The following is a 20,229-nucleotide window of genomic DNA, read 5'->3' as shown; positions in this document are numbered from 1 at the left end:
CTAGAGGGTATTATGCTTAGTGAAATAAGTCAATCGGAGAAAGACAACTATCATATGATCTCCCTGAAATGAACAACGTGGGGGTTTGGGGGGTAGGAAAAGAATAAATGAAACAAGATGGGATCGGGAGGGAGACAAACCATAAGAGACTCTTAATGTCACAAAACAAACTGAGGGTTGCCGGGGGTGGGAGGGGCAGTGTCGGGAGAGGGTGGTGGGGTTATGGACATTGGGGAAGGTATGTGCTATGGTGAGTGCTGTGAAGTGTGTAAACCTGGCGATTCACAGACCTGTACCCCTGGGGCTAATAATACATTGTATGTTTATTTAAAAAAACTTTTAAAAATCATTAAATAAAAAAAAAACAGGTACAAAGCTGACCTTAGATTGAATCTGATTTTGATAAATCAATTTCAAGGGAATTTGGGTAAGGATGATTGGGAAAATATAAATAGGGAATGAATATCTGATGTTATTAAGAACTGCGTGTTAATTTTACTAAATGTGATGGTATTATTTCTGGTTATATAAGATGACAATGTTATTTTTTAGAGGAGCACACAGAAATATTTAGAGGTAGAAGTTTATATTATCGGCAATTTGCCTTAAGAATAAACTTTCTGCTTATAAAGGGTGATTTATAGTGTTTATCAGTTAAATTTAATCTACACTATAGTGGTGTTCAGTTGCCCAATTAATTGGGAATATGTTCTCCAGAGGTAGTCAACTCTGAAAATGAAATGGCCACACACCAGAAGTAGCTGCTGCAAATATTTTATTTATTTTTTAAATCTCCAATCAACAATATAAGTTTTGGCAATTAGTATCATAGATGTTAGAAACAGTTTCTCGTTGGTGATATTAGTGGTATTAGGGATATGTTGGTTTGGCTAAAATTATTGTAGAGGAACTCTCTGTCCTTATATGAACATGAGATGAATAGCAAGTTCAATAATCTAAACTCAGAAATGGTACTGGTCCCCAAAATGATACTGGGCTAGAAAGAAGGTAATTTCTCTACTTTTCATGCTCCATTAATTCATTTTTGAAGAACTGTGTTTTTCTGAAATCCACAGATTTGACAAATTTTGATATTATATTGATATAGAATTATTTTTCTAATCAATTTTCATTTCTTAACTGTAGATACAGTTCATCATACCTCTTGAAATAAATTTTGATGCTTTAAATTCTGTCCTCTGTTCCCCTAAAGTTTATGCCAAACAACGATTTTAATCATATGAAGCATAATATCTTAAATATCTTATAGGAAATAGAGTCGTTTGTTAATTTTTTTAAAAGATTTTATTTATTTGTTTGTCAGAGAGAGAAAGAGACAGCAGCGAGAGCAGGAACACAAGCAGGGGAAGTGGGAGAGGGAGAAGAAGGCTTCCCACTGAGCAGGGAGCCTGACACAGGGCTCAGTCCCAGGACCCTGGGATCATGACCTGAGCCAAAGACAGATGCTTAATGACGGAGCCACCCAGGCGCCCTATTAATTATTTTGTAATCATTTCTTTTCTTTAGATTTATGTTTCTTTGTTCTTTAAATCTCAGCTGATTTGAATTCTTATGCTTAGAAATCATTTTGTGAAATGTAGTATTTTTCCAAATCTTTAAGTTTTTTCCTTCTCACCATTCAAAAACAAATAAGAACTTACATGAAATAACTGTTTCTGCTTGACTGCTTTCTCTATATAGACTTTTTTGAAATGAAAACTTAGTTTGATAATAACTAATAGTTATTAATGATAATATAATTATAATAGAATTATCTTGACAATTGTTTTTTTCCATGCCTACATGAGAAGATGATGCACTTAGGCATATAATTGTTCCCTCGTAATTGGAACCACTTATGCCTAAAGATTTAGAAATTAATGGGAATGTCAAGTTGATGGGATTCAATCCAGGAAACTAGTTCCTATCATACTTTTAATAGACTTAATGTGTAGAGGAGTTTAAAACCTTTTGAAGCCTGATAAAAACTGTTATCCCTCTCCAAAAACTATGTACATACACTCAAAACTTTGCATTCAAAATCAGGACTCAGAGATTATCTGAAACTCATCATGTAACTAAATAACTAAGGGTAAGTTTCCATAGAGTAGAGGAGTATAGAAAAAGAACTCTTAAAAATAGCATACAACTGCTCCTTCAAACCCAGAACTGTGTGAACACCAGTAATAATCCCCTAGGAACACAAACAAGTATATTTCCTTTTCTCTACTTCATCGTTATAGGTTTATTAGAGATTAATAGAAACTAACAGGTCTAAAAATCTTGTGAGACCATCTATCTACTCCCACCTCTTTATCAGTAAGGAAAATGAGACCTATAGGGTAAGTCATTTTCCCAAGATAATATCATTGGTTAGTGGCAAAGCATGGCTTATGAACTCTGGTCTGTGAATTTTGGATCAGACCAGAGTTCATAAGCCATGCTTTCTCCTCAGGAAAAGAAAGATCATATTCTCAGGTCCTGGTCTCTAATGTTAGTGCTTGTATGCTAGAACCACAAAACTGTAGGGGTTAGAAATATTTGAAGTACCTATCTACAATTTTACATACTTCTTGGAAACGTCCCATTGGAGAATTGCATATTTGGGGGCTAAGGTTAATAGCATCAAAATCTATCTTGCCAGTATAGAAATTAGCACCTGAATTAAATGGCTGGACCCTCTGGCAATGGAAAGAGGGTATCTGCTAGGCAAATCTAGTGCTGAGAGGCTATGCCATTGGTATTTACAACCTTGATGAATTTACTGACTCAGTCATGGAGATTGAAACTTGCAGCCTTGTAAACTGAATCGGTCAACATTCCTAGTGTTATATTAGCTCTCAGGGGCTGCCACACATTAACCAAGCTTTCCAAGACTGAACATAGAAGCGAATTTGTTAAATTGCAATGAGAAATATATAGTGCCACGATCTGCCCTAGGGCAAATCTATAAGACAAATCCTCATCAGGAAGTTGTTTATAAAGTTTGAGTCCAAATAAGATCAGTTAGATGAACTCAAGACAACAGGCTCAGTGGTCAAAATTACGTATCTCACAGTAGGGATTGCATTGCCAATGAAAAACAATCCTTAAATTTAATCTCTTACTAAGGGCTTTGTAATTTAAGTCTTAAGGCTTTATTACCTACTTTAGGCAAATTCCAAGTAAATTGGGGGTTCTTCTCTTTGACCCTATGCTTAAATTAAGCACAAAGGTAGGTGTGTAATCTGCCAACAGCAAATTCTCCCTGCATTCAACATCATCTATGCAGGGAAAGAAATCTCCCGAACCCAGCTTCTGGAGTGTCCATGACCTTGTCCTCACCTTCATTCAGCCCAGGGGTGAGGGACAGAAAACCAGAGCCGACTAATTGGAAGTAAGAATTAATTTGATTTCTAAGTATGAGGAATGTTGGGAACTTTAAAATTAATTTATTATTTTTCTTTCTGAAAATGTCTTCATGCCTATACTATTGTTACCTATACTTTATTATATCTACTTTACTGTAAGTATATAGGATTAGAGAGACTTTGGACTACATGGCTGCTCATTGAGTCAATTACTTCACCTTACAGATGATGAGAAAGAGATCTAATAATTCTCATTAACTTGTCCAAAAACATGCAGCTTTTCAGGAGCGAATTAGGACTGAAATTTGGCATTAGTTCTGCCCTTAGACACAGGTAAGCACCTCAGGGGATCCCCTCTCCTCAGAGTGTTCTGAATCTCTTCTAGTGCCTGGGACTGACCAACAATGCTATTTGACAAGAGTGTCTTGATCCTCAATGGGAAGCACATGAGCCTCATTACCCTGTTTTGTCTCCAAGCCTCTGTATATCCTTCTACGCTACACAGAGCATCAAGCAGATGTCCTGAGAAGTTCTAACACATGAGCATGTAGGGTTGCCCCAGACCCACATGACTGGGCCCCAATTCCAGGAGGTGGTCTGACACGCAGATTGCTTTTATTATCCAGCATGTTCTTATTTAGCGGGGTCATGCAAGAATAGGCATCAAAATGGTCCTGGCATGATGATTTAGATAACTCTCATTCACAGAAGACACAGGATGAGTTCAGAGTTCTGGTTCATAGACTGTCTACTGTTAACACTTTGGACTGAGCCATATGTGTGGACTTACGTTTTGAATATCACTTAATCATGTTCCAACTACAGTGCTACCTCCTGTCTGTAATACTGAAGGGTGCTAAAGGCAGCAGCAGGCATTCTTTACACCATGCATCTCCTGCCACTGGCTCCACAGGCCCTCATCCCCTCTAGAGGCTCCAAGCCACTGGTCAGTCCTTTGGGTTACTACTCCTATATCCTTTAAGGGCTTATGAAATCATTGCTCTGCAAAGTCTATGGGTCTTACCAATTAATGTTCTTTCTAACCACCAGTCAATAGAGTGATGGCATGCTGAGACCAACATTGCAAATGAGATTACTCTTCTCACTCTACAGCAAGATCCTTGCCTATCCTCCTCTCTGGTAATGTATGGAAAGTAGCAGTATGATTAGTACTGAAATAGACCACAGTCTAGACATATAGTTATTATAGCCTAAATAGTTCAAGAGAAGACAGAACTGGAAGATGTGTTCTGTATTTGCACAATAAAATTCCAAATGGAAAAATTTACCATGAACAGAAATAAGTTATTGTTCATTTTTTCCTAAAGGGGGAAGGTATGAAATGAGTCATGAATGGAAGATTTGATAATAAAGAAGAAGATGCTTCCTGGACCTCAACAGAAGAATAAGGGACTTAGGCACTACAATGTATATTTATGTACACTGATTGGACAATAAATAAATACTAAGTATCTCTTACATATTCATTTGTCTTAATCTTTATTGATAAGACCCTGTATAATACCTGGACTAATGAATTTTATAATACATTTTATATCAAATGGCTTTTAAAGACACAGGTCCCACAAGAAGTATTTCTCTAGAACCTCATACAATGTAGGGACAACCGTGCCTGGGATTCCTCTATCTTAGCTAAAGGTTTTCAATTTTATGAAACATTACCTTTGATCTTACATCATCCAGACTTCAGTTATAGCATTGACTATAACTTGCCATGGATAACACTTGGATGTTTAAAATGTAGTATCCCAATAAGACAGCAAAGTCTTTGTGCACATAAACCATAATTTATTTCATCTCTGCAATCCCCAAGCACCAGTAATTTTCATAGAGTCAAAATTGAGTGAGCATCTTCTGCTCCCAGGAAGATGGAGTAGGCATCTTTTCCCTGTTATTCTCAGTGAGTATAAATAGAAAACCCTAGGTATACATACAAAACAAACATAAGAACACTGTAGAAGGAGAAGAAAAGAAGGCAGACTGGCTAGGGACCTCAGAATCTTAGGAACCACATGGTAGTGGGTTCCCTGGGTTTCTCTTTTTGCCTCATATTGTCCCAGACATGAAGCTACAGAAGGTAGCAACTCAGAAATGCAGACCCAAAAGCCCAAAAGAGAATAAAAGGTTATTCTCTCTAGCCCAAGGACCAGGTAAAGGGCAACCTAGCTACAAAGAAATCTTTTAAACCATAACTGCCCACTTTAGCTAAATGAGACAGAATAAACTGTGGCTCCATCCCCATCCGCAGCAATAAAAACCAAATGGGAAACCTAGACTTCCACCTCTGCAAGGCTATTACAAGGCTCCCCAACATCCCTGCTAGTATGATGTCAGAGAAGTACAAAAGGGATCTACAATTTCCACAGCCTGCCTCTCAACAGTAACAAGAAATCCCCTGCTATTGTGTCAAAGGAGGGCAAGTTGAGAATCAGGGCATGCATCTTGACCTACAGTAATAAAACCACACCTAGTGCGCCATCAGTGAAGATCGCATGGGAATCTGGAATTCCCAATCCTAATTGGCAGTAAGGATATACTTCTATTTCTATTTGGCAGTAAAAAAAAGTAGCACCCCGTGTTCCCCTGCCACAGTAGTATCAGAAGTTCCTAGCTAAAATAAGAGACTTATTAAGATCCAGACTCTTGAATCATCATACCACAATAGTCCAGGTTTCTGTAAAGAACCAAGCATGACACCAAGAGCCAGGAAAATCTCAAACTGAATTTAAAAGACAATAAATAAATAAATAAATAAATAGGCAATTAATAGAGTCACACCAAAATGACACAGGTATCAGAATTATCCGACAAATATTTTATAGTAGCCATGATAAAATGCTTGAGTGAGTGATTAATTACAAATATATGTGAAACAAGTGAAAAAATAAAAAGCTTCAACAAGGATACAGAAAATCTCCACAAAATAAAATAAGATAGTTATAAATCAATTATACTTCAGTAAAGCTGAGAAGGAAAAAAAGAAAGAGTAGATGTAAAGAAGAATTAAATGGAAATTTTAGAACTCAAAAATAAAATAACCAAAATTAAAAGTACAATGGAAGGGCTCAACAGCAAATGTGCTCTGGAGAACATAGAAGAATCAGTGAATTAGAAGTTTGAACAATAAAAATTACTCAATCAGAACAATAGAGAACAAATAAGCTGAAAAAACAAAATGAATAGAGTTTCAGAGACCTGTGGGACTATAACAGAAGATCTAATATTTGTGTCACTGGAGATCCAGCAATGGGGGTGGGGGAAGATAGGGGACTAAAAAAATACTCAAAAAAATAATGGCTGAAAACTTCTGAAAATCCAGCAACAGATACAAATATACAGATTCAAGAAGCTGAGAAAATCCTGAGCAGGATAAACTCAAAGAAATCAATTCCCACAACATATCATAATTAAACTTCTGAAAAATAAAGACAAAGGAAAAAATCTTGACAACCTGATGAAAATACCTTACCCATAAGGGAAAAACAATTAAAATGTCAGCAGATTTCTTATCAGAGACCATGAAGACCAAAAGGAAGTGGTACAATATTATTCAAGTGCTGAAAGAAAAGAAGTCAACTCAGAATCCTATAACTAGCAAGATATTCTATGGGAATGAAGTAGAAAGCAAGATATTCTCCAATAAGGGAAAATGGGAAAATTTCTCATAAGCATCAACACAAAAGAATGGTAAAGGGAGTTTTATATACAGAAAGAAAAAACATACTATAAGGAACCTTGGAACATTAAGAAGGAAGAAAGAAAAGGTAGCAAAAATATAGGTGAGTTTATAATTGTTTTTTGTTTATTTCCTGAGTTTTAAAATATATGTTTCACAATTGAAACAAAATATAACACTGTCTGATATAGTGTTCAGCAGCCAAGTTCTGTACAGGTTTTATTAGATTTACCTAAATGTTTCTTTGCTTTTGTCTTGTGCAAATGTATTTTCAACTCCAGTGACTATGTTTTCACTACTACTATATGGAAATGCTGTTGGTTTTGCATATTTATCTATACCCTAAGACCTTGCTGAACTTATTAATTAGTTCTAGGAGTTTTGTTTTTTTTTTTAGATTGCTTGGGATTTTCTATTTAGATAATCATGTCATCTGCAAATAGGAACAACTTTATTTCCTCTTTCCTAATTTGTATGTCTTTTATTTCCTTTTCTTGTCTTACTTCAATGTCTTGGTTGATAGAAGACACAAATTATCAGTATCAGAAAAGAAACAGAAATCATCACTACTGATCTCATTAAAAAAGACCTTAAGAGGAAAAAAAACACACATTAAGAAGGAAGTAAAGGAGTACTGTGAACAACTCTATGTCCACAAACTTGATACTCAGATGAAATGGATTACTTCCTTGAAAGACATAAACTACCAAAATTTATGAAAGAAAAAAGGACAATCTGAATATGCCTATATCTAGTAGAGAAATTGAATCAATAATTGCTTTCCCAAAAATGAAATACCAGGTTCTTCGATTTCACTGGTAAATTCTACAAAACATTTAAAGAACAAGTGATATAAATTCTTCATAATCTCTTACAGAAGATAGAAGCAAAGGTAACACTTCTGAACTTATTCTATGGAGCCAGTATTATCCTAACACCAAAACTGGTTAAAATGTCACAAAAAAGGTAAACTACCTACCAATGTCTCTGATGAACAAGGATACAAAATCTTCTTCAAAATTATAGCTAGTGTAACCTAAAATACATAAAAAGAATTATACAGCACAACAAAGTAGTACTTATTCCAAATATGTGAGTCTAGTTCAATATTTAAAAAATCAATTCATTTATTCCACCTCATCAAGAGGCTTATAAAAGGAAAAATCATATGATTAAATCAATTGATGCAAAAACATATATGGTAAAATATGACAACCATTCATGATTTAAAAAAAAAGATTTTAGGAAGGGGATGGAATGGAATCCCTCGGCTTCATGAAGAACACCACGAAATTCTAGAGCTGCCTTACTTCATCATGGGAAACTAGACTCTCTTCCTGAGATCATTAACAAGGCAAGGATGGCCCTTCTTACCACACCTATTCTATATCATACTGAAAGTCCTAGCTCAGCATAATAAGACAAGAATAATGAAATAAAATGTATATATATTGAGAAAGAAGAAATAAAACTGTAGTTTTATTGATAACTGAAGCAAAACATAATACTGTCTGATGTAGTATAAATTGTCAAAACTGTTTGTAGTTCTCTATTTGCAGGTGAGATATTTGCCATAGAGAAAATCACATGGACCCTTCCCCTGCAAAATAAAACGGAACAAAACTCCTGGAACTAATAAGTAATTATTTCAAGGTCACAGGATACAAGGATAATATACAAAAGTCAATTAATTTCTAATATGCATCAAAAAAATGAAATTTAAAATTAACAAACTCACAAAACCCAAAAAGTGGGAAAAGGCAACAATCCAATTAGACATGGGCAAAAGACATGAAGAGCCATTTCATCAAAGAAGACACAAAGATGGGCACCTGGGTGGCTCAGTGGGTTAAGCCTCTGCCTTTGGCTCAGGTCATGATCCCAGGGTCCTGGGATCAAGGTCTGCATCAGGCTCTCTGCTCAGCGGGGAGCCTGCTTCCCTCTCTCTCTGCCTGCCTCTCTGCCTACTTGTGATCTCTCTCTCTGTCAAATAAATAAAATCTTAAAAAAACAAAGAAGACACAAAGATTACAAAAAAGCATGTGAAAAGATGCAATATCATTAACTATTAGGGAATTATAAATTAAAACCACAATGAGATACTACTACATACCTATTAGAACGGTTAAAATAAAAAATAGTGACTTTAGTGCTTGTGAGGATATAGAGAAATTGTATCATTCATACATTTCTGGTGGAAATATAAAATAGTACAGCTCCTCGGGGAAACAGTTTGGCAGTCTCTTTAAAAACTAAACATGCAACTATCATACGCAATTGCACTTCTGGGAATACATCCCAAAGAAATGAAGACTTATATATGTACAAAAATCTATGTACAAATGTTTATAGCAGGTTTATTTATAATGGCCAAAACCTGAACTAATTTAGATATTCTTCAACGGGCTGATGGTTAAACTACTTACAATCATACCACAGAATTCTGGTTGGCAATCAAAAGAAATGAATTACTGATACCTGCAACAACCTAATTGAATCTCTAGAAAATAATGTTGACTGGAAAAAGCCAGTCCCCAAAGGTTATATACTGTGTCATTCCATTCATGAAATGACAAGACTATAGAAATGGAGAACAGATTAGCAATTACTAGGGATATGGAGGGGTAGGAGTAGGAGGGAAGTAAGTTGTGGCTTTAAAAGAGTGACATGAGGGAATCTTGGTGGTGATGTAGATGTTTCTAACTTGACTGTATCAATGTCAATATCCTGACTGTTACATTGTACTATGGTTTTTCAAGATGTTACTATTGGTGGAATCTTGGTAAGGCTACCCAGGATTTCTATAATTATTTTACAACCATATATGAATCTACAATTATCTCAAAATGAGAAGTTTAGTTATATATTCAATGAACACTTGTTCAAGCAAATCAAATCTAAAGAAAGAATTTCCCTTTAACTATTTTCCCAAGGCTGCAACACACCCACCCACTCATGCACACATAATAAAATGAAAATATGTTACAATGTATTTCCAAACAATTTGTATCACCTGAGGAAAGTCATTATATCTCATATGAATAGTATCTGTTTGAAACTCTAACTTTGCACACCCAGAACCTAGGAAGTATGACAAAATCAGACAATGGCTTGAAGATAAATGGAACAGGGCCCTATCTCTTCTTTCTTTTCCTGTTCCTGATTTTTATCTTTATACCTTTGTGAATTGTAAGCATGTTTGCCATAAACTGAGATTTTTTATATTTTCCCTGTCTGATAATACACACAATAGTAAGAAAACAGAAAATGTCCAAGAAGGTAAATACATGTGGACTTAAAAGTACTCTGGCCTAGAGAGATTACATTGACAATAATAAATAAAACTGACATCAATAAGTCAATGACATTTAGAAAGTTAATCAATCATGGAAAGTTTTAACCTAGGAATACTGAAATTAAAAACTTTCATCTCTGGTCCTCCCATAAAAAAAAGTTAAGATTGAGTGGCTGATTCTCATTATTATTTAATTCTAAAAACTCATATATTTTCTTTTAAAATTATAAGAAGAAGTGCACTGATTTAACTTTGAGACAAAATATTAATTTGAGACAGGAAAAAAATTCTAAATTCTTCAAAGTAATTTCATTAATTCACTCCATATTTAATGTGCACCTATTATGTTATAAGTACACCTATTATGTGCACCTATTGTGTTATTTAGGACACATGGTGAACAGAACAGACTAATCCCTGCCCTTAATCCCTGCCCTCATGGAATACTTAAATTCTAGCCGTAGTCATTCTAGGGAAAATACATTAAGAACCCCTTTTAGGCCCCGGGCTCTCGGCTCCTCTGGGCCGGAGACCGGGAGGCCGCCATCTTCATTCCCACCCTCCGGAACTCTACGGAAAGCGCTCAGGGAACAAAAGCCCTGAAAACAAACCCCAGCAGATTACTCAGACCGGCCCAGGTAAGGGCGGTGCAACTCCGCCTGGGGCAAAGACACTTGAGAATCACTACAACAGGTCCCTCCCCCAGAAGAGCAACAAGAAACCCAGCCAGGACCAAGTTTACCTACCAAGGAGTGCAGTTTCAATACCAAGGAGAGCAGCGGAATTCCAGAGGAGGAGAAAGCAAAGCACGGAACTCATGGCTTTCTCCCCATGATTCTTTAGCCTTGCAGTTAATTTAATTTTTTTTTTCTTTTTCAATTTTTTTTTCTTCTGCTAAATTTTTTAAACTTTTACCCTTTTCTTTTTTAACGTTTTTTAACTAGTTTATCTAATATATATATATTTTTTTCCTTTTTATATTTTTTCTTTATTGGTTTTCTTTTTTTAATTGTTTCTTTTTTTTTTTTTTTCTTTCTGAACCTCTTTTTATCCCCTTTCTCCCCCCTCACGATTTGGGATCTCTTCTGATTTGGCTAAAGCATATTTTCCTGGGGTTGTTGCCACCCTTTTAGTATTTTACTTGCTCCTTCATATACACTTATCTGGACAAAATGACAAGGCGGAAAAATTCACCACAAAAAAAAGAACAAGAGGCAGTACCAAAGACTAGGGACCTAATCAATACAGACATTGGTAATATGTCAGATCTAGAGTTCAGAATGACGATTCTCAAGGTTCTAGCCGGGCTCGAAAAAGGCATGGAAGATATTAGAGAAACCCTCTCGGGAGATATAAAAGCCCTTTCTGGAGAAATAAAAGAACTAAAATCTAACCAAGTTGAAATCAAAAAAAGCTATTAATGAGGTACAATCAAAAATGGAGACTCTGACTGCTAGGATAAATGAGGCAGAAGAAAGAATTAGCGATATAGAAGACCAAATGACAGAGAATAAAGAAGCTGAGCAAAAGAGGGACAAACAGCTACTGGACCACGAGGGGAGAATTCGAGAGATAAGTGACACCATAAGACGAAACAACATTAGAATAATTGGGATTCCAGAAGAAGAGGAAACAGAGAGGGGAGCAGAAGGTATATTGGAGAGAATTATTGGAGAGAATTTCCCCAATATGGCAAAGGGAACAAGCATCAAAATCCAGGAGTTTCAGAGAACCCCCCTCAAAATCAATAAGAATAGGTCCACACCCTGTCACCTATTAGTTAAATTTACAAGTCTTAGTGACAAAGAGAAGATCCTGAAAGCAGCCCGGGAAAAGAAGTCTGTAACATACAATGGTAAAAATATTAGATTGGCAGCAGACTTATCCACAGAGACCTGGCAGGCCAGAAAGAGCTGGTATGATATATTCAGAGTACTAAATGAGAAAAACATGCAGCCAAGAATACTATATCCAGCTAGGCTATCATTGAAAATAGAAGAAGAGATTAAAAGATTCCAGGACAAACAAAAACTGAAAGAATTTGCAAAGACCAAACCAGCTCTACAGGAAATATTGAAAGGGGTCCTCTAAGCAAAGAGAGGCCCTAAAAGTAGTAGATCAGAAAGAAACAGAGACAATATACAATAACAGTCACCTTACAGGCAATACAATGGCACTAAATTCATATCTCTCAATACTTACCCTGAATGTTAATGGGCTAAATGCCCCAATCAAAACACACAGGGTATCAGAATGGATAAAAAAACAAAACCCATCTATACGTTGCCTACAAGAAACTCATCTTAAACCCGAAGATACCTCCAGATTTAAAGTGAGGGGGTGGAAAAGAATTTACCATGCTAATGGACATCAGAAAAATGCAGGAGTGGCAATCCTTATATCAGATCAATTAGATTTTAAGCCAAAGACTATAATAAGAGATGAGGAAGGACACTATATCATACTCAAAGGAACTGTCCAACAAGAAAATCTAACAATTTTAAATATCTATGCCCCTAACGTGGGAGCAGCCAACTATATAAACCAATTAATAACAAAATCAAAGAAACATATCGACAATAATACAATAATAGTAGGGGACTTTCACACTCCCCTCACTGAAATGGACAGATCATCCAAGCAAAAGATCAACAAGGAAATCAAGGCCTTAAATGACACACTGGACCAGATGGACATCACAGATATATTCAGAACATTTCATCCCAAAGCAACAGAATACACATTCTTCTCTAGTGCGCATGGAACATTCTCCAGAATAGATCACATTCTTGGTCCTAAATCAGGTCTCAACCATTATCAAAAGATTGGAATCATTCCCTGCATATTTTCAGACCACAATGCTCTGAAGCTAGAACTCAATCATAAGAGGAAATTTGGAAAGACCCCAAATACATGGAGACTAAACAGCATCCTTCTAAAGAATGAATGGGTCAACCAGGAAATTAAAGAAGAATTGAAAAAATTCATGGAAACGAATGATAATGAAAACACAACGGTTCAAAATCTGTGGGACACAGCAAAGGCAGTCCTGAGAGGAAAATATATAGCGGTACAAGCCTTTCTCAAGAAACAAGAAAGGTCTCAGGTACACAACCTAACCCTACACCTAAAGGAGCTGGAGAAAGAACAAGAAAGAAACCCTAAACCCAGCAGGAGAAGAGAAATCATAAAGATCAGAGCAGAAATCAATGAAATAGAAACCAAAAAAACAATAGAACAAATCAACGAAACTAGGAGCTGGTTCTTTGAAACAATTAATAAGATCAATAAACCCCTGGCCAGACTTGTCAAAAAGAAAAGAGAAAGGACCCAAATAAATAAAATCATGAATGAAAGAGGAGAGATCACAACTAACACCAAAGAAATACAGACAATTATAGGAACATACTATGAGCAACTCTACGCCAACAAATTTGACAATCTGGAAGAAATGGATGCATTCCTAGAGACATATAAACTACCACAACTGAACCAGGAAGAAATAGAAAGCCTGAACAGACCCATAAGCAGTAAGGAGATTGAAACAGTCATCAAAAATCTCCAAACAAACAAAAGCCCAGGGCCAGACGGCTTCCCGGGGGAATTCTACCAAACATTTAAAGAAGAACTAATTCCTATTCTCCTGAAACTGTTCCAAAAAATAGAAATGGAAGGAAAACTTCCAAACTCATTTTATGAGGCCAGCATCACCTTGATCCCAAAACCAGACAAGGATCCCATCAAAAAAGAGAACTACAGACCAATATCCTTGATGAACACAGATGCAAAAATTCTCGCCAAAATACTAGCCAATAGGATTCAACAGTACATTAAAAGGATTATTCACCACGACCAAGTGGGATTTATTCCAGGGCTGCAAGGTTGGTTCAACATCCGCAAATCAATCAATGTGATACAACACATTAATAAAAGAAAGAACAAGAACCATATGATACTCTCCATAGATGCTGAAAAAGCATTTGACAAAGTACAGCATCCCTTCCTGATCAAAACTCTTCAAAGTGTAGGGATAGAGGGCACATACCTCAATATTATCAAAGCCATCTATGAAAAACCCACCACAAATATCATTCTCAATGGAGAAAAACTGAAAGCTTTTCCGCTAAGGTCAGGAACACGGCAGCGATGTCCGTTATCACCACTGCTATTCAACATAGTACTAGAAGTCCTAGCCTCAGCAATCAGACAACAAAAGGAAATTAAAGGCATCCAAATTGGCAAAGAAGAAGTCAAACTATCACTCTTCGCAGATGATATGATACTATATGTGGAAAACCCAAAAGACTCCACTCCAAAACTGCTAGAACTTGTACAGGAATTCAGTAAAGTGTCAGGATATAAAATCAATGCCCAGAAATCAGTTGCATTTCTATGCACCAACAACAAGACAGAAGAAAGAGAAATTAAGGAGTTAATCCCATTTACAATTGCACCCAAAACTGTAAGATACCTAGGAATAAACCTAACCAAAGAGACTAAGAATCTATACACAGAAAACTATAAAGCAGTCATGAAAGAAATTGAGGAAGACACAAAGAAATGGAAAAATGTTCCATGCTCCTGGATTGGAAGAATAAATATTGTGAAAATGTCTATGCTACCTAAAGCAATCTACACATTTAATGCAATTCCTATCAAAGTACCATCCATTTTTTTCAAAGAAATGGAACAAATAATCCTAAAATTTATATGGAACCAGAAAAGACCTCGAATAGCCAAAGCAATATTGAAAAAGAAAGCCAAAGTTGGTGGCATCACAATTCCGGACTTCAAGCTCTATTACAAAGCTGTCATCATCAAGACAGCATGGTACTGGCACAAAAACAGACACATAGATCAATGGAACAGAATAGAGAGCCCAGAAATAGACCCTCAACTCTATGGTCAACTAATCTTCGACAAAGCAGGAAAGAATATCCAATGGAAAAAAGACAGCCTCTTCAACAAATGGAGTTGGGAAAATTGGACAGCCACATGCAGAAAAATGAAATTGGATCATTTCCTTACACCACACACAAAAATAGACTCAAAATGGATGAAGGATCTCAATGTGAGAAAGGAATCCATCAAAATCCTGGAGGAGAACACAGGCAGCAACCTCTTCGACCTCAGCCACAGCAACATCTTCCTAGGAACATCGCCAAAGGCAAGGGAAGCAAGGGCAAAAATGAACTATTGGGATTTTATCAAGATCAAAAGCTTTTGCACAGCAAAGGAAACAGTTAACAAAACCAAAAGACAACTGACAGAATGGGAGAAGATATTGCAAACGACATATCGGATAAAGGGCTAGTGTCCAAAATCTATAAAGAACTTAGCAAACTCAACACCCAAAGAACAAATAATCCAATCAAGAAATGGGCAGAGGACATGAACAGACATTTCTGCAAAGAAGACATCCAGATGGCCAACAGACACATGAAAAAGTGCTCCGCATCACTCGGCATCAGGGAAATACAAATCAAAACCACAATGAGATATCACCTCACACCAGTCAGAATGGCTAAAATTAACAAGTCAGGAAATGACAGATGCTGGCGAGGATGCGGAGAAAGGGGAACCCTCCTACACTGTTGGTTGGATTGCAAGCTGGTGCAACCACTCTGGAAAACAGCATGGAGGTTCCTCAAAATGTTGAAAATAGAACTACCCTATGACCCAGCAATTGCACTGCTGGGTATTTACCCTAAAGATACAAACGTAGTGATCCGAAGGGGCACGTGCACCCGAATGTTTATAGCAGCAATGTCTACAATAGCCAAAGTATGGAAAGAACCTAGATGTCCATCAACAGACGAATGGATAAGGAAGATGTGGTATATATACACAATGGAATACTATGCAGCCATTAAAAGAAATGAAATCTTGCCATTTGCGATGACGTGGATGGAACTAGAGGGTATCATGCTTAGCAAAATAAGTCAATCGGAGAAAGACAACTATCATATGATCTCCCTGAGATGAGGGAGAGGAGATGCAACATGGGGGGTTAAGGGGGTAGGAGAAGAGTAAATGAATCAAGATGGGATTGGGAGGGAGACAAACCATAAGTGACTCTTAATCTCACAAAACAAACTGAGGGTTGATGGGGGGAGGGGGGTTGGGGGGGTGGGATTATGGACATTGGGGAGGGTAGGTGCTATGGTGAGTGCTGTGAAGTGTGTAAACCTGGTGATTCACAGACCTGTACCCCTGGGGATAAAAATATATTATATGTTTATAAAAATAAAATTTAAAAAAAAGAACCCCTCTTATATGTATACATGAAATTGAAGTATCGTTAACATACAATATATTTCTTTTAGGCGTACAACATAAGAACCATTTTTATATTATTGACAGTTCTGCAATCATAGCAAGGCTGAATTTCTGTTGCTTTGGAAACCATGATTTCCCTAAGTCTTTTCTAATCTCGTTCATAATAGCTCAAAACTATAAATGTTTATCAACAGGTAAATGAATAAACAAACTGTGCTATGTTTATACTTCGAATTATCATCCACATATAAAAAGAGAATGAACTGCTGATATAGGCAACACAAAGGATGAATTTCAAAAACACTATTCTGGTCAAAAGTTGCCAGACACAAAAGAGTACATATCATATAATTCTATCACATGAAACTCCAGAGAAGATAAGTCTACTCTATAGTGACAGAAAGCCTATCAGTGACGGCTCAGGGCTCAGCTTGAAGGAAAATGACAGGAAAAAAGAAAAATGAAAGAAACAGTCTATATCTTGATTATGGTGTTGGTTACATGGGAGTATAAATTTGTAAGAACTCATCAAAATATACTTAAAATGAATGCATTTTATATGTAAATTGGTCTTCAATAAAGTAAACAATAAATAAAATCATATTACAAAATAAAAAAAAATAAACCGACTATTAGAATTAACAGAATAAATGAGAAAAGCACATAATCATGAAATTAGATGCAGAAAAAAATTTGACAAAATCAAAACTCACTCATGATTTAAAAAAGAGAAGAAAACCTTTTAACAAATACAGACAGAAGCCTATCTAAAAAACATGCAAAAAAACAAGAAAATCTCCTTCAATAAAGGTTGGAAGCTCCCCTCTGGAGTTGGAATATGAAATAATGTCTATTATCATTACTACTTCTCAGTATTGTATTGGATGTTCTAGCCAGTACAATAAGACTAGACAAAGAAATAAAATTACAAGGATTAAAAAACAACAAAACTATCATTATTCACATACAACATTATTGCTTATATTGAAAATTTAGAAGAATCTATAGATAAATGAAATTTAACAATATCTTTGGGGCAATATATGAATTAGTTATATGCCTATATGTTTAAAACAGATATTTGGAAAGGAAAATTTTAAATATGTGTCAACTACAAATATTTCATGCTGGTCTCAACTTATCAATAACCAATGTTGTGACTGGAACAGCCCTTGTGTTTATTATGATTGCACGATGTCCTTTGGCAATAACCATCAGAAAACTTCAAGGGAAAAAAAATTTATTACTCACAGTTTCTAGAAAGCACATAGCACACTTGGGGCCAGAAAGGTTATGGGAGAGGGGGATTGTGAGCACATGGCCTGGGGTTCTGCTTTTATGGGGGCTGAGAGTGATGGTATGCCTTACAGATGCCTCTTATGATTTCAATCTCCTTTTTATTTGTTAAAGCTTGTTTTGTGACCCTACATAAAATCTTAGGGAGTATTTTGTGCACATTAAAAAAAAAATGTGTATTTGGGTGCTTTTGGATGGAATGTTCTGTATATATCTCTTAAGTCCATTTGGTCTATAGCATTATTCAGGCCATTTCCTTCTTAATTTTCTCCCTGGATGATGTATTCAAATTTGAAAGTCAGGTATTGAAGTCCTCTATTATTATTATAGTGCTATTTCTTCAGTTGTGTTAACATTTGCCTTCAATATTTAGGTGCTCCTATGTTGAGGGCACACATATTTACTTTAAAAAGATAAAATGTTTTGCATTAGTATAAGGTGGGTGTAGCGTCTGCCAAGTCTGGAAGGGATCCTGCCTGATCACGGGCTAAGCTCCTGGGTTGTCAGAGCTGGCCCTGGGCCAGGCTGAGAGGGCTGAACTCCAAGGCTGTTTCAGGTTTTACAGCCAAGATTGAGATCTGCAGCCTGGCTCTCATGGTACGAATAAGCAGTTCCCTGGGCAGACTGGATTGCATCCTGACCATGACTGTTGAGGCTGGAGCTGAGAATAGGACTGTTTCAGGATATCCTGAGAAGCAGAAGTGTCTCCCCCTGGGTCCCTGTACTGGCAGGGCTGCTGGTGGAGTGTGGCTGGCAGCGTTGAGAGCCCAGTTACACAGCCCTTTCAGAAATCTACAGTCTGAAAGAGTTTGGTGTGCTCACCTCTAAGGGCTGAGAGGAGATGGATCTGGTTTCAGGGGCCACCTCACAGTACACAGCCAGGACTGAGTTCTGTATGGTTGTTACTCATGGGTGGACGTGATTTCTCCTCGGTCTTTTCATGTATGGTTGCAGGTGACAGTACCAAGGCTGGGGCTACAGAGCTGTTTTCAGGTCTGTAGCTGGATCACAGCTGGGATCACGGGATCACCATTACCAAGTCAGTTGCCCGGGTGCAGGCTTACCTTCTGAGAAGGGCTCTCTTCAGTGTTGGACTGTATCAGGGTTTCACCATTAAAAGTGCCAAATGATCATTGAGGGAAGCTGAGTGAAGGGTACATGAGAACTCACTGTTTTGCAATTTCTTGTGAGTCTGAAATTACTTCAAAACAAAATATTTACTTAAAAATCAACAAAAGTATTATTTAAGAATTCATTGGCCATTTGAAATTTACAATAAAAATAATGTATATTATTCTTATAAAGTGTGTGCTATGCATTCTTGGTATCAGTTTAATCCATAAGAAGCGTATATAAGCATATATGTGCATCAGGGCCAAGTGTAGGCACAAAACTTAAAGAAGGCACTCGCTCTCAGGCTCGTGCAAGTGTCTCACGCTAGTCCCTGCACCGATATGTTTACAGAACTCTCATCCTACCCCTTTCCCTGCCTTGGAGGACCACTTGTTAAATATTTACCAACACACCACTATCTTCAAATAAATACTAATTTTATTTATTATATGAACAAAGACCGTGTCATGAGAGTGTCCTTAAGAAGTTTCCTGGCTTGTAATTGTATCAGCTTATCCACCCTCCCCCCCTTTTTTTTATCCAATTCTATTCTATGAGAACTTTTAAGGGTTGGAATATGGGATACTTGATCACTCTAAACTTGAGCCTGGACATCTATCTAAGTGGAAGTGTAAAGTGTGTCATTTCAAATGGAGAGACAAAAGCAATTTTAAAAGAAATGAGAGATGTCAGAAAGTCCAGCAGTTTCTGGAACAAATTCTCTAGAGAAAAGAATGATCAGAAACTGGAAAGATTGAATCAAGCTAGGCAACAGATATATGGTATATCATAAGGCAAGACTATGGAGCTGGCTCCAAAAGAAAAAAGGAATTCAAGGAGGAAAGGCAGAACCATTGGTCCATCGGGAAAGAGAATCAAGGAACATCTCCTGAATTCTGCATAATTGAAAAGGAAAAAAAAAAACCCTCATTGGAAATCATGATCTTTCTCACTGAAGAAAGGTAAATTCAGTTTCCCATTCTAGTCTTTACTTCCCTATAGTCATTATTTGTGTTATGACTGATCACTGTTTTTTTTTATTACTGTTCTTAATCAAATCTTAAGCAATCAAATCCTCTGTAAATAGGACTTACATGTAGAATAGAATTCTATGTAAATATTCACATGCAGTGGCACTGTTCATCTCATGATAAGTCAAAAAACAGCTTTGGGTTTTAAGACTAATTGTGAATATAATC

The sequence above is a fragment of the Enhydra lutris genome, unplaced genomic scaffold, assembly GCF_002288905.1.
Source record: "Enhydra lutris kenyoni isolate GAN:26980312 unplaced genomic scaffold, ASM228890v2 scaffoldscaffold63, whole genome shotgun sequence".
In the NCBI taxonomy this organism is placed as follows: Eukaryota; Metazoa; Chordata; class Mammalia; order Carnivora; family Mustelidae; genus Enhydra; species Enhydra lutris.
This window is presented reverse-complemented; position numbering follows the sequence as displayed.